Source organism: Stenella coeruleoalba (assembly GCF_951394435.1).
Source record: "Stenella coeruleoalba genome assembly, chromosome: 14".
Taxonomy (NCBI): Eukaryota; Metazoa; Chordata; class Mammalia; order Artiodactyla; family Delphinidae; genus Stenella; species Stenella coeruleoalba.
In genome coordinates, this window is record NC_137160.1 from 9081277 (window position 1) to 9106760 (window position 25484).

Consider the following 25484-nt stretch of genomic DNA (forward strand, 5'->3'; position numbering starts at 1 on the left):
TCCAATGCCCACAGAACCACAGTGAAGGGGTATCGTTGGCTGGACTTCCTCCCCTTTCCCCCTTCTTTTCAGGGACTTGGTTTTCTGAAAAAGTGTGGGGTTGTCTTTCCCAGGCTTTTACTTTCTTGAATTCAGACTAATGATCCACTCTAGCCAAGACTCATTAATTGCTCCATTCTCTTCAACAGTCCCTAGTCCTACATTCTGGAGATTCTATGTCTGTTTTTTTCCCCGTAGCAGAAATAGGCATTTCTGACATACATCACGGGTCCCAGTACCCAGAAGCTTAACATCCATCCTTTAGATAATAGGGGCACTTACATCTCAGGTAATTAATGGAAGAGGTTTCCTACCAGAGCTAGTACTGGGAAACTTTTTCTTAAGAGAAGGGGGACCTGCTTATCCCTGCTTCTCAGGAAGCTGCGGAATCACAGCTGCCACGCCAGCTTCCGAGTCTTAAGAGAAACCTCTGGATGCAGCTCCTCTCTTTGGTTTTATTCTCTGAGGCAGTCAATGTGACCTCCTTCTATTCATCCTCCCAAATTAGTTTCACTAACAGTGAAAGTCCGTAAGTCCCTCTGGCCTCCTGTGAAATCAGAGTTGCCCCTGCAAGGCTTCCCTCTAAATCAATCCAGTAGCAACTTCCATTCCCCTGGGCCTGATTTTTCTGAATTCCATCACACTGTGCTGTGTTTTACAGCTCACAAAAGAGTTTGTACAAAATCTCAACACACACAAAGAGGTCTTTTCTCCTTCCTGTTGGTACATCATGAGAAAGTTGACTTCAGAATCTTGGCAACGTCTCATATAAACAAATACCTGTCCCAGTCCTGCTAGTCGTTCATCTAGAGACCCAGGGATCTGCTGGTTGTGACCATATCTAATTCTTAATTTCAGGACCCGCAAAAGTTTGCATGAATCCATGCCTCCTCCAAGGCCTGTCAGCTCTCTTACATTTCAGCAACCTCTCTAATTAGAACTCAAATCATCTTCTCTTGTCTCAGAGACCTGCATGCTATTCCTTTTACCTAAAACCTTTACTGCAGAGTAGTGGACACTGGGGCCTCTGTCCAGACCCCATCTTCAGGGCTGATACCCCCATCTGTTGCTGACCACTCAGTGTTGAGCCCCTCACTAGGAATTAGGCTCAGTCATAGATAATCCCCGCCTTGCAACGTGGGCCTCCTCCCAGGGGTACTGTGGTCAATGACTGCTTCATATGGCAGAAAAGGCCTTGCTGTTTGCCTCAATTTGGGGTAATTTGTCATCTCAGCTCCCAGGTTCCCTCTAGGAGCATCTTAAGCTTCAGCTGTAATCACACTACAAGTTGATTTTTCCCTTTTCCCAGTACTACCTTACTCATTCCCTTACTGGTGTATTCCACAAAAACACACCCAGGGAAGACTTCTAAATGGAATTTTCCATCTCAGTGTTCATTTCCAGGGAACTCAGTCTGAGACAGGTGGTATCAGAAGAGGTAACCCCGTCAAAAACAGGAAAATAGGGCTTCCCTGGTGGTGCAGTGGTTGAGAGTCTGCCTGCCGATGCAGGGGACATGGGTTCGTGCCCCGGTACGGGAAGATCCCACATGCCGCGGAGCGGCTGGGCCTGTGAGCCGTGGCTGCTGAGCCTGAGCATCCGGAGCCTGTGCTCCGCAACGGGAGAGGCCACAACAGTGAGAGGCCCGCGTATGGCAAAAAACAAAAACAAAAACAAAAACAAAACCCAGGAAACTGGAGATGGGTCACTTTCCTGTTAGCAGGCAGGAGGAGTAGCATGGCTGGCGGTAGATGAAGCGTTGGGAGCCCACCACTGCCGTAGCAGGGCAGGGGGTGGTGAACTGGCTGCTGCAGTGTCTCCGGCACTGCAGAAGTAAGAGAAGAGGGAAGTGGTAACTAAAGATTATGGAATTGGGTGACTGCCGCTAAGCATCACCAACACCTTGTGGAGAAAGATAATGACAGGTTCAGAGTGATTAATCAGTAGTTCAAGGCAAAACGTGAAAGTCAGATAACCTTCGTGATAACATTTAATGAAACCCTAATATCCTGCAGCCAGAGGGGAGACGGAGCAGAGGAAAGCTCAAGGTCTAATTATGAGGGAGATTTGTGGTCTAATTGTGAGGGTAGTGGAAGTTTAGAGATGGTTGAAATAGCCCCAGCTAAGCTCCTATACCAAGGTCATGACCTTGAAACTTGAAATGGGGAAACTGGGTAATGCAGGCAAGAGCCTTTAACAGTATACGTGTCACTCTTGCCCCAGGACTATGTTAACTCCCCTTCCTTCTCTCACAATATAGTGCACAGGCACTCGGACCATCTGGATAGTCTGCTGAACGTGTTATTGGTCCATTATATCAGTGCCATCATGCTAGGTTAATCACACTACATGGACAAGAAGTGACAAGGATGTTGGAGGTCTTGATACTTACACTACAGAGCGTAGGAAGTAAACCCAGTGACAATTCAGGGTCCTGCCACATCAGTGAGGTTTGTAAGAATTCAACAGGTTTGTGGCATGTTGGGCTTTCCTTCCCAGGTAAGGGCAGATTATTGCATCTGACACCACTCAAAACTAAAACAAGAAGATGGGAGTATCATAGACCTCTTTGGGTTTGGACTGCAGCACATTTGGCATGTAGATATTCTGCTCCAGGCTATTTAATGGGTACACAGAAGGTAGCTAGGTTTGATCGGGACCAAGAAAAGGCTAGGCAATGTGGGTCCTTTGTTCCAGGAGGGCATTTGAACTTCTCCCAAATGTAATTTATTGGAAGCAACTGGAGTGAACATTTTAGATGGGGCAAATGGTTCTCACTGGAGAAGATAAAGCAATTTAACTATTTTGGTATTAGTCTGTGGCAATTTATTTGTTTTCTGGTTAAGAGTGACCTTCTTTCTTTCCTTTCCTTTCCTTTCCTTCCTTCCTTCCTTCCTTCCTTCCTTCCTTCCTTCCTTCCTTCTTCCCTTTCTTTTTTTGAAACAGACCTGTGAGTGAAAGGTTGGAAGAAATAGCTTCACATTTAATAAATATTCTCTCTTCTGCCAAGTAAAATTTTTAAAAGCCCCTCTTACTCTTGAGAGTAAGGGAGGGAAATGGAGTTTGGTTTCCTTAACTAAACTCTCAGGAATTCTATGGGGGCCTTTTTTATTTTACATGTTCAGAAGAATTTTTATTACTCTTGAGAGTAAGGGGAATGGAGTTGGATAAGAAAACCAAACTCTGGGGAGTTAGCAGGGACTGTTATTTTACATGTCAAGGGAAGGATTTGTATAAGTTGAGGTATTGCTTCCAGTTTCTCACTGATCCTTTGTTTGAAAAGCAAGCCCTTTGGGGATCAATGGAGTAAGGAGACAAACTTGGTTGATTTAGAGTTGTCCTGTGTCTACTTAGCTAAACTGGAACTGCATTTTCCAGAATTCCCTTCTGTGGGTGAACAGGGGTTTCCCTCTTCTTTTGCATCGGATGTGGGAGGAAGCATCAGTCGTATTTTGCTTCGATGCTGATGCAGGAAGCAAGACACTGCTGCTGCTACTCACAGGTTGCCATCTGTCACACTTGTTATTTGTTACCTTGTGGCTACCTCAGCTCCCACAGACACCCCCTTTCTGCCTGTCTGACTTCAGGGCCAGGTGGAGGATGTGATGCTGTTGGAGGCTGTGAGGTCGTGAGAGACCCACGTACTTTTGTCCTCTTGGTTTCCAGCTCCTTTTCACAGTTTTCTATTACAGAAGAAACATATGTTTGTTATAGAAAATTTAGAACATACAGAAAGCTAATAAAAATAATCTGTGATCCCAATGCCCCATCAAATGTCTCAATATTTTCACATATATTATCTTGTCAATCATATATATACGTGCACATATACATGTATATATTCATAATATTTACACTTATTTAATTGTATAATATTTAAAATATGAGACTATATAAAAATGTATATGTTTACAGATTCAATTGTATTTTACATATTTAATATTATATAGTATATTATTATATAATATAAAATATATAAAAATGAGACTGTATACAGATAGGTGTATGTATAACATTTCAAAAAATTGGAGGTTATATTGCACATATAGTTATTTAATTTGCACTTTTCTCATTGCAATTTATTATTAACATTTCCCCAATTCCTTAAATATTCTTGAGAGTTCGTTTAAATAATTGTATACTGTTTCATCCTTTACTTACCCAATCATCAACTGAGTGGGTATTCATACTCTCTTATTTTTTTCTATTACAAGCAACACTAATAAAAAAACTTTTATGTAAAACTTTCTGTAGATCTGTACTTGTTTCCTGAGCATAGCTTTCAGGAATTAGAATTTCTAATTTAATGGGCATTTTTTTTTTTTTAATGCTCTTGATACTTAAGACTAAGTCGCCCTTGTTATGGACTGAATATTTGTGTTTTCCCCAAATTCACATGTTGAAATCTTCACCCCCCAAGGTGATGGTATTTATTTGGAGGTGGGGCCTTTGGGAGGTGATTAGGTCATGAGGTAAGAGCTCTCAGGAATGGGATTAGTGCCCTTGTAGAGAGACCCCAGAGAGTTCTCTTACCCCTTCCACCAAGAGAAGACACAGGAGAAGATGCCTGTGATCCAAGAAGTGAACCCTCAACCAGGCACTGAATCTGTTGGCCACTTGATCTCGGACTTTCCAGCCTCCAGAACTATAAGGAATAAATGTTTGTTGTTTAAGCCACCCATTGTAGGATATTTTTGTTGTAGCAGCCTGAATGGTCTAAGATAGCCTTCCAAAGTTTCACCAGGTTGTACCACATCCAGTAAAATTTTGACAGTTCTCCCTTTCCTAAAACACTGGCCAACGTTGCTTATAATAAGTGATGTTTGTCTGGCTCGCTCTGTGATGGTGAGGGGTGTGGACTCCAGAGCTGGGCCCCTCTGGAGTCTGAATCTCAGCCCTGCAGCCTGTGTGCTCCTCAACAGTTTATAATCTTCTCTTCGTGTTTCCTTGTCTGTAAAATGCGGACAGTGTTAAGAGTACTATGAGGGTTAAATTATATAGTCCATGTAGAGCTCTTAGCACAGCACCTGGCAGAAAGCCCATCGTCAGTGAATGTGCACTGTTACTCCGTGGAAAATGCTATCTTGTTATTTTAATTTGCTTTTTTCCCCCTTTTTACTATTACAGGGCTAAGAAATTTTGATATGCTTATAGCTCACTTTTATTTCTTTTGATAGTTGTATGCACATGTCATTCTCTTTTGTATTAGTATGTCCTTTTTATATTGCAAGGTTTCTTTACACAAAGAAAGACGCAAACAGTCTGATTATCACATGTATTATATTTTTACTTACTGTGTCCATTGCACTTTACTTTGGTTAATGTTTGTTTGATTTTATTTAACGTTTTATTATTTTTATTGGACAAGTAACAAGTAAAACATAGTAACTTCAAATATGATATGTATTTCATCTAAAATATCTGGCTTCCTTTCATCCTCCCTCACTCCCTTGCTTGACAGATTATATCAAAGTAAATCAAAATATTTATTATATGAGAATTAATATGTGGTGAAATATAGATAGACTTTAGTACTGTAAGTTACAACTGCATTTGAAAATAGTTTGGCAGAGATCATATAGACATAAATACTTGGAGGGTTTAAGGTTTGTGATGAAATTATCCTGGTCAGCAAGATAAGAAGAAAGAATAATCGGCTGACAAAAAGTGAGATAACGACAAAGACAATGGCGTTTGCGGATAAACTAAGGACATAATAGGGTTACAGTCCAGTGGGAACACGGTTCCACAGGATTAAATTGTGAAGCTTTCAATGTAGCTGCTCTGGTCATGGTCTTCTCCTCATGATGATGGCAATAACATGCAAATGAAGTCAAGATTAAATACATTTACATAGTGCTACCTTGAAGAAGTATTTCAACAAGTTTTGTAGAGGAAAAATATTTGAGGTTGAAAATAAAAGATACTGTGCTAAGCTACATACTTTAGACTTCCTTAAAATCTTGGGTAATGGATACAAAAATTAAAATAACTGTTTTATGTACCTAGGCTGCCTCATCTGTTCTACTTGATGTACGTGGCTGCATAGGAGAAAACCCCGGGACTGGGGTTGTCCCTTCTGTAACTTGGGTCCTTGGATTGTTGGCAAGGATAGAAGTCTACTGCCTCTACTGCTCTCCCCAGCCTTGCTTCTACCAGCAAGAATCATATCCCTTAAAATGGTGAAGATTTAGACAAGTAAGTTAACAATACGTTGCAAATACTTGTTTTTCCCAACTTCCATTTGTTTTTATCTTCTTTATAGTTTGGTAGCTGTTTTTTATTTATAAGTTTATTGTTATATTTCAATTATACAGAATTTCCATGTGTGGTCAAATTTTTCTATATATTGCCTTTCTTTATGATGTCTTTCTTTGGTTATATTTTTCTACTCTATGATCATTTAAATGTTAGCCTATAGTTATCTCTATGGTTTCTATTTCTATAGAATCTCTATATTATTATAGTTGAGTTTTAAACTTTGAAATCTTTAATAAGTCTGGAAGTTAGCTTTATAATAATGAAATGGTCATTTTATTTTATTCCCTTGTATATCAAATTGTCTTTAGCATCTTAAGTGCCATTCTTTGTTCACAAATTTGAGATGACACATTTATTATAAATTAACATACATTTACACTTGGGTATTTTTTTTTCCTGGTTTTGTTTCTATTCTGTTGCTTTGATTTTTTTTTCCATTTGTATTTTTCTACTGCGCTAGAATAAAGAGGAACCCCTGCTTCAATATTTTAGTTGTGTAACCAAAAGAAAAAAACACACACTCTTTTGAAGCATACCTGGTGTTTCAACACAGCTTATCATGCTCTGTTCTTATGTACTTGGGTCTCACAGAGAGGCAGACCTTTATCACAGAATGGAGTAGCCTAAGGCTGAGCTTCTCAAATATCAATGAGCTTAGAAATCATCTTGGGTGCACGTAAACTGCACAGATTCTCAGATGAGTTGCCAGGGATTCCTACCCAAAGAGTCTGGGGTGGGCCCTGAGACCTGCACTTTTCAGAGGTACCCAGAAAATTTCAATCTAGAGATTCATGTGACCAAACCTTAAGAAACTTGGACCAAAGTTTGGTTGATTTTTATAAATTAAAATATCTATTGGAAAGAAATATTTGACTTTATTCTGGAAGCTGATTTTATGGCTGAAATTTGACAATAGAATTATTTCATGATTTATTTTGTTCCAAATAATTTGTTTTGACATAGAGGATATTAGCCAATTGCCATTCTGAAAGTAAAATAGACTCCAACCTTAAATACAAGCTCCCTTGCATCTCTACCAACAATGTTAAGGCCCGTTGATTTTAGTACATGGCTTGAGGAATGGATAAAAATGGCTAAAATACATCATTTAGCATCTTTTAATAGTTTTCTGTAGGCAGTTTTGAGAAGAATCCATATGAAATACAAGCAGAGTTGTGCTAGGCCTCCAGAGAGAAATTTTAGAGCAGCTGAAACTCCTGAGTGGGGTGCAGGTGGGTAGCAGCTCAAAAATGACTGGTTTTGTGTTTGTGATTGTGAGCCCATGACAAAGTTAGGCTGATGTCAGACAGGTAGCAACTTCCATTAAAAAGTTTAAATTTTTAGAAAAGTTAATAAAGTGACTCTACAGTATATGTGGAATATGTGAGTAAGCTATACTTTCAACTATCGAAGAGAGTAGAGTTGCTGAAGAACTACTTTTTACAAAGAAGTCTAGAAGAAGATATCCAAACTTAATGAGAAACAGAGAGAGAGAGAGAGAGAGAGAGAGAGCGCACTCAGAGCAGGGAAGCTGGAGAACAGACCGGTGCATCCCTCGGTAAAAGGCAGCAGTAACAGTCCAGCATACACTATTGTCAGAGCCAAGCTGTACCAGGTAGAGTTAAACAGTCTAGGCAGACTTTATTGCAGGCTATTGCAGTTGGTGTCATGATTATTGCAATATGAGAGAGATGAACTCTGCTGAAATAAAGGCAGAAGAGTTTTGCTGGAAAAGCCCTGGAGGATGTGAAGAGAGGGGTTGGCCAATGTGCTTAGGCCATCTGTCTTTGCTGTTAGGCTCCTGCCTCCCACAGTGACTGCGAGATCTTTTTTGATGATAACATTTCGGGAACAACCTCCCAAGTCCTTGTGAAAGAGAGTTTTCTTGGTAATACCAACAACAACAAAAAAGACTTGATGTGTAAATGATATATTTTGCCTTTTGCTATATCCCTTGAGCATCTTTGCAATAAGCATCAAATCTTAGTTGTGCTAACTGCTTTCTCTGTGATCTCTCCATGTAGTATTCCTTACCCTCTTCCCTCCCCTACCTTCCTACCCCATCTACCTTCATAATAATATTACGTTTCCTTGTAAAGTGCTATATTATCCTTTCTTATATAGACCCTGAAAAGTTATCCTTACTACTTAATTATCTATCCTTACTACTTAATTATCTATGCATTTGTTTGCATTTAAAACAAATAATGTAATAAGCAAGTATTTGATTCACAATTGCCTCAAATTCAAATCAGAAAAAGAAAAATTTCTGTAGAGTCCTATACCCTTGGGATGGGAGAAAAATGTTTTCCAAATCTGTGTGAATAAATTTTTTGAATAGCTTTAATATTTACATTTTAAAAAGATATTCAACGTTGTTGAAAGAATAATGATTGCTGTAGAGCACTTCTAAATACACTTGATACTTAATAAGCACCTGTTTTTGCTAGCACTAACCTTGATATGTCTTTCAGTAATTTAGCAAAGGGTTCAATGATTGATTATGGAATAAGGGAGGTGTATCTTAAATACTTCTCAGGGTTACTTAACAAGTAACAAACAAACTAGTGACAGAACGTATTTCAGTTTAAATAAGTACAATGCTTAGAGTGCAGACACAGGATAAATAAATCTTTCTAAAAGTTTCTTCTTTAGTTGCCTCATTTTCTTTTATCTTTAACTTTTCTACTTTAAAAAAATCACTTGAAAAATTGCAATAATAATGCATGCTTATTACAGCAATTTAAGCAATGAAGAGAAGATAATAGTCTCTCCTTTATCAGTCAGACATGCTTTGGAATGCAAGTAACAGAAAACCGAACTAACAGTGATGCATAGAAGTTTATTTTTCTCATATAAACAGAAGCTTTTATGTAAGCAGTGGCTGGTCTTGATTGTATCACTGCAGTTGTGGGGGGGGGGGTGTTTCTCATGGTTGCAGTACGATTGCTGAAGCTCCAAGAATCATATTTGAGTGTGTAGCAGAGGAAAAACAATTTTTCCTCTGCTCTTAGTTCTTAGCAGGGACCCCTGTAATAAAAGACAGATAAACAAGATAAAAACAAATAGAAGTTTATTAACATGTATATATGGGAGATACTCAGGGAAAATGAATAACTCCTCAAGACAACTTAAGCCACTGGATTAAATACCATCTTCAGCTACTGATAAGAGGAAGAAAGGTGTGGGGATATAACCAGGAGAAGCAGGGTTAAACGTGGGTAGGGTGTGTTGTACAGATTTAAGTCTCTGCTTCTTTCACTGATGAGAATTTCCGGCTACTTAGTCATCCTCTTCCTGGTACAGAGAGGGAGGAGACACCCCTGCAAATGGAGATTTCCCTTATAAATTAAAATTTTCCCTACAAAAGATTTACTTCTACGCCGCCTCCAGAGTTTGTCCTCTGTCTGCTGCTTCTCAAGATAGTCAGCTCCAGGTGACCCTTATGAGTTGTGTTTTGGGGTGGCATGTTCTGCTCTCCTTCGAGTTTCAGGCAAGAAAGGAGAGAGGGGAAGGCAGTGCCAGCTGCCTCTGTCCCTTTCATTCTGAAGGCAAAAGATTTCTCAGAATTCCCTTAGCTGACCTTCCCTTTGCCTCACTGGCTACACTTGATTACGTGGACAACCCTAACTGCAAGGCCACTGGGTAGGTTAATACCTGACTTTTCCAGTGGGGGGAGGCAGAGGAAAAAGGTAGGAGTGACTTTTGGAAGACCTAAATTTTCTTTCAGTCCTGCTCTCCTGCTGTTAACCCTTTAGTGTGTAGCCCTCTGCTTTTTTATATATATATATATATATATATATATATATATATATATATATATATATATATATATATATATATATATATGAAACACACATATGCACACTTCTAACATTATTCACATATATTACATTTTATTAACAATGAAAATGGGATAATATTTGAGACATTACTTTGCCACTTTTTTCCCTATGTAATGTCTTATCTATATAATATAAACAAGGATCTGCATATGTATAGATGGTATATTAACAAATATATTAGTATAGTATGTAAAATATATGAGATATAACATGCGTGTGTATATATATATTCATGTGTGTCTATATAGAGAGATATATATAGCTCAAAGCTTTCCAAATCTGTGTCTACATAAATGTAGGTATATTTTTATATATATCTATGTGTGTGCATGTACATATATGTGGGACAACAAACATTTGTTTTTATGTATGTGTTCTATACATGTGTGAGTATGTATGTATTATATAGGTATATACATATATATACTTTTGTAACTTCATCCATCTGTGCAAATTTTTCATCTCTCTAAGTAAGATTCATTACATTATATATTTACATCAAAAGACGTAAACATTATTGCTTTTAAGAAATACTAAAAGATTGTAGCAAGTTATACCTCCACCAGCACCTTGTGAGACTTTCTGTCTCTCCACACTTTGGTGTCAGGTAGTCAGAATATCTTAATGACTGGCAATCTGATGAGGTACATCAGCAGATTTATTATACACATTTGCAAATGATGGAACCAAAACTAGGGGTGGCTGACTGACTCGCTCAAGGTGATAAGTTACTGAGTCAGGCAATTCCTTCCTTGTTTTGTTTTGTTTCAGTTTGGAATACTGGTCCATTCTGTTTCTACACAAGTCTGTGTTATCCTCAGGTACCTGTGATTATTTTAGGTCTCAACTTGTTCTTCACATTTTACTGTTTTTAAATAAAGAACCATAATTTATTCCATTCCCTCTTTCTCTAAAAGAGCAGAGCCCATCAAGACTGTACCTCTCCTTCCTTCACCTAAATCCTCTTCTCCATAATGGGTATGGATTCTTGTCTTAATTCAGGTATCTGAGGAAGTTTGCTTGGATGTGCATTCCAGCCATGACTCAGCTTACGATGTTGCTGTTCTGTGGGCAAAATTGACTCGATCACTTTGCATTTGGTCAGTGTGCTCTCACACTCTGTGGTGTGCAGAACATTTGAGCAAGTCTTTCCCACCTTTAAGGGTACACTTGCTGGGTATTTACAGATTAAAACCGCCATAGGTTGTTACAGTTAGTGATGGAATAAATAGGCTGAAAGAATATTGTTTCCCTGTACCCAAGGCCTGACACATATGGAGTATAAAATGCTATGTCAAGTTGCTGATTTGTGTGCAGATGTTTTGTACACACAAGGGTTTCTCCATAGGCTGGTAATCTAAGGAGCAGTCCCTCTGCTACTTTCTCTGGATGCAGAGTAATAACTTAGCTCTCCTAAGAGTTTTCTTCCTTGCTTATTTGATGTTGCAAAGGTTAATTCTATAGTGCATGCATGGTCTAAGTGTAATATTCTGATATATATTATTTTCCTGTGAAAAAATTATTTACACAAATGTCAAATGCAGGTTATTGTAAGAGTATTGTAAGAGTAACCACCTTAGGTTAGAGACACTTCTTTCTGCTTGAATTTCCTTAGCTTCTCTATCAGTTGCAAGTCAGGAGGAACCACATATATGGGACCGTAAAGATATCAATTTGCAGTTGCTCCATCTCCATCTCCCTGGTAACAGCATCACTTACTCAGATGGGGTCAAAAAACTGGTGGGTTTTATGATTGTTAAAATGAAGGGAAGGTTATTTTTAAAAATCTGGTATGTTATACTGACATTATTATATCATTAAAAGTTTAAACATGTATTAGAAAATAAGTACTTCTTTACATGCCAAAATATGCAAACATTTAAAAAAATTCCCAAGTTATCGATATACTATTTCTCTCTACTCTGTAAGGAAACAAATCCAATTTATAATAAATGTATTTAAGAGTACCCTGTTTTTGTATAAGTTTACATAGTAACTCATGAGTATAATTTTACAACTTTTTGTAATGAGGAGCATGTTTCATTTCACAAATACAATATGAAAAAATCAATATCCAATTTTATTTGCAAAGTGGTACATGAAAGAGTTTCAAGATTTATAGAATTTTAAAATTCTAAATTACATTAAAATCTTCAAGTCTAAGGATCCCCATCCAAAGTAGAATTTTCTCTACAGTATTCAGTTTCTGCTGGCTTAGATTTAGAGACAGTCTTGATGTAGCAGCTGATTCCAATTTCAGGAAGTTTAAAGTGTTGGAAAGTTTTATTTTTGCTCTGTCAAAGTTGGCTTCACTGTATTTCTACACATTGGTCCTAGTTCTATTCCCTGGAGCCTCACGAGATGTGTTTCATCCTCTTTCCTATGACAGTCCTTCAAATATTTGTGAGTAATTCTTCCCATAATATATCTCTGCTCCAGCTAAACATTTCACTTAATTAAACCTTTCCTCATATAACAAGTTGTCTAACTCTTTTATCATCATGGTTACCCATCTCGGCACACACAACCTTATTTTTTTTTAATGTTATGACCAAAATTCATAAGTAATGTTACTGATTCCGTGACCTGGCTATTGTAAATAGTGCTGCAATGAACATTGGGGTGCAGGTGTCTTTTTGAATTTGGTTTTCTCTGGGTATATGCCCAGTAGTGGGATTGCTGGATCATATGGTAATTCTATTTTTACTTTTTTAAAGAACCTCCATACTGTTCTCCATAGTGGCTGTATGAATTTACATTCCCACCAACACTGCAAGAGGGTTCCCTTTTCCCCACACCCTCTACAGCATGTGTTCTTTGTAGATTTTCTGATGATGCCCATTCTAACAGGTGTGAGGTGATACCTCATTGTAGTTTTGATTCGCATTTCTCTAATAATTAGTGATGTTGAGCAGCTTTTCATGTGCTCCTTGGCCATCTGAATGGCTTCTCTGGAGAAATGTCTATTTAGGTCTTCTGAGCATTTTTGGATTGGGTTGTTTGTTTCTTTAATATTGAGCTGCATGAGCTGTTTATATATTTTGGCGATTAATCCTTTGTTGATTCATTTGCAAATATTTTCTCCCATTCTGAGGGTTGTCTTTTCATCTTGTTTATGGTTTCCTTTGCTGTGTAAAAACTTTTAAGTTTCATTAGGTCTCATTTGTTTATTTTAGCTTTTATTTCCATTACTCTAGGAAGTGGATCAAAAAAGATCTTGCTGTGATTTATGTCAAAGAGTGTTCTTCCTATGTTTTCCTCTAAGAGTTTTATAGTGTCTGGTCTTACATTTAGGTCTCTAATCCATTTGGGTTTATTTTTGTGTATGATGTTAGGGAGTGTTCTAATTTTATTCTTTTACATGTAGCTCCAGTTTTCCCAGCACCACTTATTGAAGAGACTGTCTTTTCTCCATTGTATATCCTTGCCTCCTTTGTCATAGATAAGTTGACCATAGGTGCATGGGTTTATCTCTGGGCTCTCTATCTTGTTCCATTGATCTATGTTTCTCTTTTTGTGCCAGTACCATATTGTCTTGATTACTGTAGCTTTATAGTATAGTCTGAAGTCAGGGAGTCTGATTCCTCCAGCTCCGTTTTTTTTCCCTCAAGACTGCTTTGGCTATTCGGGGTCTTCTGTGTCTACATACAAATTTTAAGATTTTTTTGTTCTAGTTCCGTAAAAAATGCCATTGGTAATTTGGTAGGCATTGCATTGAATCTGTAGATTGCTTTGGGTGGTATAGTCATTTTCACAATGCTGATTCCTTCCAATCCAAGAACATGGTATATCTCTCCATTTGTTGGTATTATCTTTAATTTCTTTCATCAGTGTCTTACAGTTTTCTGCATACAGGTCTTTTGTCTCCCGAAGTAGGTTTATTCCTAGGTATTTTATTCTTTTTGTTGCAGTGGTAAATGGGAGTGTTTCCTTAATTTCTCTTTCAGATTTTTCATCATTAGTGTATAGGAATGCCAGAGACTTCTGTGCATTAACTTGTATCTTGCAACTTTACCAATCTCATTGATTAGCTCTAGTAGTTTTCTGGTGGCATCTTTAGAGTTCTCTGTGTTCTCTATTCTCTATCTTTATGGTACTATATTCTCTATAGTGTCATGTCATCTGCATGCAGTGACAGTTTTACTTCTTCTTTTCCAATTCGTATTCCTTTTATTTCTTTTTCTTCTCTCTTTGCCATGGCTAGGACTTCCAAAACTATGTTGAATAATAGTTAGAGTGGATATCCTTGTCTTGTTCCTGATCTTAGAGGAAATCCTTTCAGTTTTTCACTATTGAGAATGATGTTTGCTGTGGCTTGTCATATATGGCCTTTATTATGCTGAGGTAAGTTCCCTCTATGCCCACTTTCCGGAGAGTTTTTATCATAAATGGGTGTTGAATTTTGTCAAAAGTTTTTCTGCATCTATTGAGATGATCATATGGTTTTTATTCTTCAATTTGTTAATAAGGTGCATCACATTGATTGATTTGCGTATATTGAAGAATCCTTGCATGCCTGGGATAAATTCCACTTGATTATGGTGTATGATCCTTTTAATGTGATGTTGGATTCTGTTTGATAGTATTTTGTTGAGGATTTTTGCATCTATATTCATCAGTGATATTGGTCTGTAATTTTCTTTTTTTGTAGTATTTTTGTCTGGTTTTGGTATCAGCGTGATGGTGGCCTCATAGAATGAGTTAGGGAGTGTTCCTTCCTCTGCAATTTTTTGGAAGAGTTTGAGACGAATGGGTGTTAGCTCCTCTCTAAATGTTTGATAGAATTCACCTGTGAAGCCATTTGGACCTGGACTTTCGTTTGTTGGACGCTCTTTAATCACAGTTTCAATTTCATTGCTTGTGATTGGTCTGTTCCTATTTTCTATTTCTTTCTGGTTCAGTCTTGGAAGGTTATACCTTACTAAGAATTTGTCCATTTCTTCCAGGTTGTTCATTTTATTGGCATAGTGTTGCTTGTAGTAGTCTCTGAGGATGCTTTGTATTTCTGCGGTGTCTGTTGTAACTTCTCCTTTTTCATTTCTAATTTGATTGATTTGAGTCCTCTCCCTCTTTTTCTTGATGAGTCTTGATAATGGTTTATCAATTTTGCTTATCTTCTCAAAGAACCAGCTTTTAGTTTTATTGATCTTTGCTATTGTTTTCTTTGTTTGTATTTCATTTATTTCTGCTCTGATCTTTATGATTTCTTTCGTTCTGCTGCTAACTTTGGATTTTGTTTGTTCTTCTTTCTCTAGTTCCTTCAGGTGTCTGGTTAGATTGTTTATTTGAGATGTTTCTTGTTTCTTGAGTTAGGCTTGTATAGCTATAAACTTCCCTCTTAGAACTGCTTTTGATGCATCCCATAGGTTTTGGATTGTCGTGTTTTCATTGTCATTTGTCTCTAGGTATTTTTTAATTTCCTCTTCAATTTTTTCAGTGATCTCCTGGTTATTTAGTAACGTATTGTTTCACCTCCATGTGTTTGTGTTTTTTACTTTTTTTCCCTGTGATTCATTTCTAATCTCATAGCATTCTGGTCAGAAATGATGCTTGATATGATTTCAATTTTCTTAAATTTACTGAGGATTGATTTGTGACCCAAGATGTGCTCTATCCTGGAGATTGTTCCGTGCGCACTTAAGAGGAAAGTGTAATCTGCTGTTTTTGGATGGAATGTCCTATAAAAATCAACTAAATCTATCTGGTCTGTTGTGTCATTTAAAGATTCGGTATCCTTATTTATTTTTATTTTGGGTGATCTGTCCATTGGCATAAGTGAGGTGTTAAAGTCCCCCACTATTACTGTGTTACGGTTGATTTCCTCTTGTATAGCTGTTAGCAGTTGCCTTATGTATTGAGGTGCTCCTATGTTGTGTGCATATATATTTATAATTGTTATATCTTCTTCTTGGATTGATCCCTTGAATATTACATAGTGTCCTTCCTTGTCTCTTGTAACATTCTTTATTTGAAATTCTATTTTATCTGATATGAATATTGCTACTCCTGCTTTCTTTTGATTTCCATTTGCATGGAATATCTTTTTCCATCCCCTCACTTTCAGTCTGTACGTGTCCCTAGGTCTGAAGTGGGTCTCTTATAGACAGCATATAGTTGGGTCTTGTTTTTATATCCATTCAGCAAGCCTGTGTCTTTTAGTTGGAACATTTAATCCATTCACGTTTAAGGTAATTATCGATGTGTATGTTCCTATGACCATTTTCTTAACTGTTTTGGGTTTGTTTTTGTAGGTCCCTTTCTTCTCTTGTGTTTCCCACTTAGAGAAGTTCCGTTAGCATTTGTTGTAGAGCTGGTTTCATGGTGCTAAATTCTCTTACCTTTTGCTTGTCTGTAAAGCTTTTGATTTCTCCATTGAATCTGAATGAGGTCCTTGCCAGGTAGAGTAATCTTGGTTGTAGGTTCTTCCAGTAAATCAATCTAAGTATATCATGCCACTCCCTTCTGGCTTCTAGAGCTTCTGCTGAGAAATTAGCTGTTAACGTTATGGGAATTCCCTTGCATATTATTTGTCGTTTTTCCCTTCCTGCTTTCAATAATTTTACTTTGTCTTTAATTTTTGCCAATTTGTGTACTGTGTGTCTCGGCGTGTTTCTCATTGGTTTATCTTGTATTGGACTCGCTGCGTTTCCTGGACTTGTGGGGCTATTTCCTTTCCCACGTTAGGTAAGTTTTTGACTATAATCTCTCAAATATTTTCTTGGGTCCTTTCTCTCTCTTTTCTCCTTCTGGGACCCCTATAATGCAAATGTTGTTGTGTTTAATGTGGTCCCAGAGTTCTCTTAGACTGTCTTCATTTCTTTTCATTCTTTTGTCTTTATTCTGTTCTGCAGCAGTGAATTCCACCATTCTGTCTTCCAGGTCACTTATCCTTTCTTCTGTCTCAGTTATTCTGTTATTGATTCCTTCTAGTGTAGTTTTCATTTCAGTTATTGTATTGTTCATCTCTGTTTGTTCTTTATTTCTTCTAGGTCTTTGTTAAACATTTCTTGCATCTTCTCAATCTTGCCTCCATTGTTTTTCTGAGGTCCTGGATCATCTTCAGTATCATTTATCTGAACTCTTTTTCTGGAAGGTTGCCTATCTCCACTTCATTTTGTTGTTTTTCTGGGGTTTTATCTTGTTCCTTCATCTGGTACACAGCCCTCTTCCTTTTCATCTTGTCTGTCTTTCTGTGAATGTGGTTTTTGTTCCACAGGCTGCAGGATTGTAGTTCTTCTTGCTTCTCCTGTGTGCCCTCTCGTGGATGAGGCTATCTAAGAGGCTTATGTAAGTTTCCTAATGTGAGGGACTGGTGGTGGGTAGAGCTGACTTGCTCTGGTGGGCAGAGCTCAGTAAAACTTTAATCTACTTGACTGCTGATGGGTGGGGCTGTGTTCCCTCCCTGTTGGTTGTTTGGCCTGAAGCAACCCAACACTGGAGCCTACCTCGGATCTTTGGTGGGGCTAATGGCAGACTCTGGGAGGGCTCACTCCAAGGAGTACTTCCCAGAATTTCTGCTGCCAGTGTCCTTGTCCCCACGGTGAACCATAGACACACAGCCACCCCTCGCCTCTGCAGGAGACCCTCCAACACTAGCAGGTAGGTCTGGTTCAGTCTCCCCTGAGGTCACTGTTTCTTCCCCTGGGTCCCGATGCACACACTACTTTGTGTATGCCCTCCAAGAGTGGAGTCTCTGTTTCCCCCAGTCCTGTTGAAGTCCTGCAGTCAAATTCCAGTACCCTTCAAAGTCTGATTCTGTAGGAATTCCTCCTCCCATTGCCAGACCCACAGGTTGGGAAGCCTGATGTGGGGCTCAGAACCTTAACTCCAGTGGGTGGACTTCTGTGTTATAAGTGTTCTCCAGTGTGTGAGTCACCCACCCAGCAGTTATGGGATTTGATTTTACTGTGATTGCGCCCTTTCTACCATCTCATTGTGGCTTCTCCTTTGTGTTTGGATGTGGGGTATCTTTTTTGGTGAGTTCCAGTGTCTTCCTGTCATTGACTGTCCCGCAGCTAGTTGTGATTTTGGTGTTCTCACAAGAGGGAGTGAGAGCACATCCTCCTACTCCACCATCTTGGTTCCTCCTCCCTCAACCCTAAATATTTCAGTATGAGGTAGCATTTGCCCTCTTTTGCAGTTGGTTAGGTGGACCTTGGCTATATCACAGAGTTATAAATGTCAAATCTATATTTAGAAACTTGTCTGTGTATTCCTTTATTACTCATATGTTTTATCTACATGATCGTTTAGAAGCAAGTGCTCTGGGGTTTATAAAAAGCAAGATAGTAACATATTAGTCTTGTATTATATAATGTTATACCTCATCTCTTTAAGAGAAGAATTATAATTTAATTTGGAAAACACGCTTAACTAGATCATGCCTAGTTAATGTTTCTCTGGTTTTCTATACCTCGCCTAAGCTAAATCATTAGCCTTGAGGAAAAAGACACAAGGGCCATCTGTTTTTTTTTTTTTTGCGGTACGCGGGTCTCTCACTGTTGTGGCCTCTCCCGCTGCGGAGCACAGCCTTCGGACGCGCAGGCTCAGCGGCCACGGCTCATGGGCCTAGCCGCTCCGCGGCACGTGGGATCTTCCCAGACCGGGACACAAACCCGTGTCCCCTGCATTGGCAGGTGGACTCTCAACCACTGCGCCACCAGGGAAACCCGGGACATCTTATACTTGGTCATAATTCTCATATTTGTTTCATGCCTGAGAGAATGAATTCTTCTCTTCAAGGTGAATACTGCATCCCTTACCTTCTGCCACAATATCTAAAAGGACCACTTTTATGCACCATGGATGCTCTTTGACATTCCAACTCTTTATTCACTTTCTCAGAAATAGAAAGAAGCCTTGCCTGTGTTGGCAAATCCCCCTAAAAATATGATGACTGCTGGTGTGGAATGAATTTAGCAAAACAAGGAGTTTGAAGAGTTTTCCAATCCTCATGAACTAGGCTTTCACCAAGTGTTTTGACTTTTTTTTACTGGAAATATATTCCTAATGTTTCAGTCAAATCCATGTTTAAGTAAAAGCTAAAAGTTCATTCCAAAACCAAATATGAAAGACTTTGTGTTATCCTTGTTACTTCTAATTGGTTTCCTGTTGTTGTTTGGAAATGAGGTAAAATGGGCTGTAGGAAGGCAGAGAAGAATGACTCTATGGAAGAAATGCTATATGATTGTTATGATGGTTACTTTTATGTGTCAACTTTATTGGGTAAAAGATGCCTAGACAGCTAATAAAATATTGTTTCTGGTTCTGTCTGTGAGGGTGGTTCTGGAAGAGATTAGTATTTGAATCAGTAGACTGCGTCATGAAAACCCCTCTCACCAATGTGAGACCCCTCTCATCCAGTCCATAGGGGGCTCAAATAGAGCTAAAAGGCACAGGAAGGGGAATGCACTCTCTGCTTGAGCTGGGTCATCTCTCTCCTCCTGTCCTTGGGCATCGGCACTCCTGGTTCTCACGCCTTCAGACTTCCCTGGTTCTCCACGTTGCAGAGGGCAGAGGGTGCGACTGCTCAACCTCCCTAACTGAGTGAGCTGATTATTGGTTCTGCTGTTTCTGTTTCTCTGCAGAACCCTGACTAGTACAAATATGTACCCATAATGAGAAAACAGAGTCCTAAGAAAATTATAAATGATAATTTAATTGAACTGAAAAAGAATCATGCTAACATACCATTATGCAATATCTGGTGAATAAGATTTTGCATTGTTTTTATTTGAGATGTTCACAATATTTTATTCTTCATATGATTTCTGCTGCATGTTAATTGTCAAGAGATTTTGAACTCTAGAGTAGCAATTGGTAGTTTTTTTTGTTGTTTGTTTAAAGAGTGCCACTTAAATTATAGAATATTAATCCTTGCTAACAAGACATTAATGATACTTATATTTACTAAGATGAACTTGGCAACAATTTATTCTGATTCAGAGGTTTTATTTCTGGTCTGGTGGTGAGAAATCCAGAGTTAAATGTATATAAAACACTGGCAACTTACTAACAGTACATAAATGGGCCAAGTTCAAGAACATTGATTTGAATGACTTGAGCAAGATTTTTTTCTGCTACAATTATATTTCTAATGAAAGATGCTTTTGAGTGACTGTAAACACATTCTAAGGACTAATTAGTATAAACCCCATCATCATATATTACTAAGCTAACAAAGTTAAGGTGGGATTCTTGGGTCAATGATTGGCTACTTCTTATCAATGCATCTAGTTCTGTGAATAAACCACATATAACAATCCACCGGGAATTTGTGCGGTGGTATGTTTATTTTTCAATAAATATATGTTGGTCTCTGGTGTTTTAAATATTAATAAAATTCAGCTTTTAGAAAGCAATACTTTTAAAATCCAGAGCTACTATGGGAAGAGAGCTTTATTTAATTGAGAATAAGAGTTTCTGGTCATTTCCCCCTTTCCTCTGTGGTTTTCAAAGTATACCAACTTCAACAATGAGCTTCAGGAAGACTAATTTTACAGTGGTTTTAAAAAAGAAGTCATATTTTTGAATATTGATTTTTAAAGTGTGTAGATGATTGTGATAAAGAAACTGGTTTCCGTAACAGAAGAGGATACATGGGTGTTCCTCTAATTTTAATTGGTTTGATATAATTATCTTCAGAATATTCTGGTGAAATTTGCTTATGTAAGATCATATCCTATTTCTCATAGAAGGCCCATATACTACTCTGAAAATTAAAGATACTCTTTATTGTGAGTGTGCGTGGATAGGTTTGTCCAATGTAAGTAAGGCCTGTGTAAAAATAATAAAAATAAAAAAGAATAATATGTCTTAATAAGAAGGGCTTTACTTAAAAAATTCAATATGATTCATTGGTAAATGAGTATTATAAGCATATAACTGGTACTTAAATTAACGCAACATATTATAATATATGTTGTAATAATAATTTAATAATCGTATTCAAGAAACTAGAAAACTGAGAATGTAATAAAAAACAAAAACAGTATACAGTGAACCATGATATCTGGTCACGAATCATTTGATTCGCTAGTTAAGAAGTTTCATTTACCAGGTCTTTGCAATCAAAATTACATTTTCAAAATCAACATCAGTGTTGCTTATATGGATCTGAGATTTTCATTTTAAAGATCCAAAGTATGTGCACCTGTGCTAAAATCATAAATGAAAATAGATATCTCCAAATGACAGCTTTTAAAGGCAGAATATTTAGTAATTCATTCTTGAATACCAAGTGTTTGTAAACCAGTGTCATTACTGAGATATTTTTCTCATAGTTTCCTTGGGAAAATATGAAAAACTCAGTAGTGTTCTTGCAATTTTATTCATATAGGAAGGAATTCTGGAACTCTAAGCTCTGTGAATGGATGGAGGATGTGCAGGTGGGCATGAACTAGCTGGAGGAGGAGTGGGAAAACCCCTGAACACATGCATTCATTCTTGAGGGTCTGAGAAGACCATGTTGCTACTGGAAATAACCCAGAATGGGAGGAGTATAGGCAAGTCTGTGGGTTACTTTGCTGGCCTCAAAGAGAAGCAGCAGAAGAAGTTTCAGCTGGGGGTCAGGGTTGGGTTGAAGAGGTCAACACAGTAAGACAGGAATTAAAGAGAACATCTTAACATCAGGGAGGAGAGTAGGTAAAATGTTCATCTTTCAATATGTTCCCACTGAGCAGAAAAAAAAGTGTACCCTGCCAGGAAATACAGTGGGAACAGAAGTTTTTAAATGCTTTGTGAGCTGGAGGCAGCTACAGAAACTAACTTTGAATTGAAACCCAGTTCTTTGAGTTTGAATGAAGATCTGGCTCAGACAAAGAACGTTAAAAAAATATCTCACCACACTTGATTTTGCTCTTTTATTATTTTCTTCTATTCACAAAGTGCAGGCTTTTACTGTTTCAAAGGGAGATACCTAATGCAGTTGAGGAAGAGGAAACATGGCTTAATGAGGAAACCTGGTGAACTTAAGAAAAGAACACTAAAGAGAAGCTAGTATGACAGGCGAACAGAGAAGGGAGGGGTACTGCTTTAGACTCGGACAAGAGCTCAGCGTTCTATCAAATTGCAGTTAAGAACAGTCATGTTAAGTCCCCTGCCTTTGCACCAAGAGAGATCTCAATTCACCTCTAGGCAAAAGAGTGAAGTTGAAAAATGGTTCCTTTTTATATATATTATTTTTGTTTATGAAATCTTTTACCAAGGAAGAAAAATATCTCAGTGATGTTCAGTGTGTGTAATCTGATGCAGTCAGGGAGCGGAGGTTGCCTGGTGCGTAGGTGTGAACCCAACCCTTTAAGTCCTCAGACATGGTGCATGGGGTCTTGGCTCTGCAATGCTGAATAGTTGTGGGACTTCATTCACATCATTTAACTGCCCTGTTCCTCAAGTTTTTTTCTCTTCAATATTATGACCTTCGATCAGATAATTTCTATCATTTTTCCATCTAAAATTATGTAATTGAATCTCTCCCATTTTACTTACTGGACTATTTCTTCTGACATTTGTCATGATGGAAATGAAGTGCTTCCATCAACATAGTCCTGAGAGATTTGAGAATGACTTTGGGGTTTTGGGCTGTCATTCAGCTTGTCAACAGCCAATGGGGTTGTTAATTTAGCATTGATTGAAGGAGCAAATGTTTCCTCCTGTGTTGATTACTAAAATAAGAAAGTCACACAACCCAACCTGGCAGACTTTTTTTTTTTTTTGCTGATCAAAGTAAACTATTTAGTGCACAAAATACCTTTACAACCTTCATATTTTCTAAGCAATATTTACAGTAGATGATGAAACACCACTCTAAAACTAAAATTATAGCTAGTATTTATTGATCACGTGTGATGTACTGGGCACACATATTGTAGGTACATTCCACATACTAACTCACATATTCTACAGTCTCCTGTGAGTTAAGGGCAACTTTCCCCAATTTACAAATAATGAAATATTCACCCCACAGCGTAAGATCATATTGTGAGTCTATGGGAGGAAGAATATTCGAACCCAGGCAATATGACTCCCAAACCTGTTCTCTGAAGTCCATATTGCACCTCTATGAGCCCAGGCTACTAATTTCAACTTTTTTTTTTTTTAATCCTATTATCAAGGTCCTCAGTCAAGAGTTCTCACTTAATATTATCTTTCTTTTTATATCCAGCACGTCACCCCCAGTGGAGATTTTTTAATGTCTGCTTTTATCTTTTGGCCTGGCTGCTCTGATGATGCAACCTCAAAATTACCATGAAGCCTTATGTGTGTCAAATTTTTAAAATTAATTTCCTTCAAAACTCTAACTAATGGCCTTATTTTTTCCCAGAGCCACAGCCAGTTCTGCCCCATGTTGATTCTCATTAAACTGAACAAGAAGCTTTCACTACAATTGTCCTTTCTCTCATCCCACAACTGTTTTCTTCCCTGTTGCTTCTGGACATTGCTGTCCTGCCTTCACTTGCTTTATCTCTGCAGCTTTAACACACCCTGCAGAAAAGCCCTGATCCGTTTGCTTCTGTAGTTCAGGCTGTTTTCATGCGTGACCCTGGGGGAATTTTCTGCCTCTTTGTCTCTGAGAGGCTGCACTGGCTGTCAATCAATGGCTATTGACATTTTGCCTCCTAATGGGACCAAAAAAAAAAAAAATCCCTTTTAACAGAACATAACTTTGGAAGACAATTATGCGAAACTACCATTTCTCTACACTTCTAGATCGACAGTAATGACATTTTAAAAGTAGATGCCTGCAGAGGGACCGCTCACAAAGAATGAACCCCAGATGATGAAATAACAGATCATCAGGAGGGATATTTTTGGGCAGGCTGGCTGTTTGGTATTCCTGCAACTGTACTCTGTGTATACCCCATTTTTGAAAGGCATTTTGAAAGAACACCTGTACATAAAAGATTTTGTATTTTTCAACAAAAAAAACCCCTGCCAGTTCTATAGAATCTTCATTTAAATGAAAAAAGCATTATATTGTGGCATTTTACTTTGTATCTAAGCTTCATGATCTGCGTGCATGTGGGATTTTATATGCTTTAACATAGATTGCCTTATTTTTTGTTCTTAAGCTTAGAAGAGAAAATGTGTGAAATCTTCAAACAAATTGAATAATCCATGACACATAATTTAATTTCTGTTAAATAATATTTTCAGTGGGGCCGAGAACACTATAGTCTTAACTTCATGAAAGAAAACTTCTAGTAAAATATAACATTTCTCATTTGGTTGATAAGATCTGTTTTTAATTCAAATGCCAGCTAACGCTTTGTAAGTATTTTTGAAATGCTTTTTTTCATGTTTGAAAACATGTGTTTTTTAAAAAAATATAATTGAATTTCATTGTAGATATTAGCATAACTCGCCTAGATTTTTGTTCATAGCTTTGATAAGGCTGTTAATGAAACCTATGAACCGAAAGCTAAGAACCAGTAACCTAGATGAAGCACTGCCAAATCACTGTTTATATTCCATTCCAATACTTGGTTTCTTCCACCTCCCAAAACTCTAGAATAGATATTGCTGGGCTTTTTCTTAGGGATGATTTCATTATGATAAAGATAAATCTAACTGAGCGATCTTAAGAAAGGGTATCTGTTATAAGGAATCAGAAGATCTTAAGGAGCTCACAGACAGGAAATACAGTCATGCTTGGAGAGCAACTGGAACCAGGATTTGCTGAAGCCATGAGACAGTAAGGTTTGCTCTCTCTCGTTCTCCCTGTCTTGTCTCTGCTTCTCTGTGTGTTTATTTCATCTCACCCTACCTGTGTCCCTTTATGTACTTGAGTTCGAACCAGGTTCACTTCTAAGAATCAATGTTAAATGTCTTCATAAGCTATTGTTCTGCATCAATAGCTTATTAACTTGAGTTTCTAACTGTCAATTCCCAATTCCTGGGAGAGGAAATATGATTGGCTTAACTGATTTCAGTCCAGGTTGTGGATCACGTGGGTGCTTGCCCAAGGAGGAGGGACTGTGAGGCTAGTCTCCTTCAGGGCGGTACTTTTAGCACAGTCTAATTGTCATATTGGTGACATTAATAATTAAACCTCTACTAAATGTGATTGATTAAAATTCAGGCAAAGGACATTTATGAGAACCATTATGTTCCGCATAAATAGTTGAATAGAGTAAAAGATGCCAACTCCTTGAGCCTGCTAATGCTCCACCACCACCACCTAGTTACCGCTGCTAGGGCCTGCCAGACCCCATAACACAGCTGCGGGCACCGGGATGGACCTCCGGAATCTTCTTCTGATTAGCAATTGTCTATGCCTAAAGAGTTGTTAAGTATTTTTATAATTCTGCTCATTTTTAGAGGTCTTCATATTTCCCAAAG

The 25484-nt window shown here is 38.0% G+C and overlaps 1 long non-coding RNA gene across 1 annotated transcript in view; it reads left to right on the forward strand.

Annotated features, from left to right (window-relative positions):
- Window positions 1-25484, forward strand: part of LOC307197210 — a 633848-nt gene that overhangs the window by 57322 nt on the left and 551042 nt on the right. The window contains exon 2 of the long non-coding RNA XR_013831352.1: window positions 6049-6237. This is a non-coding gene — a long non-coding RNA (uncharacterized lncRNA). The remainder of the gene's footprint in view (window positions 1-6048; window positions 6238-25484) is intronic.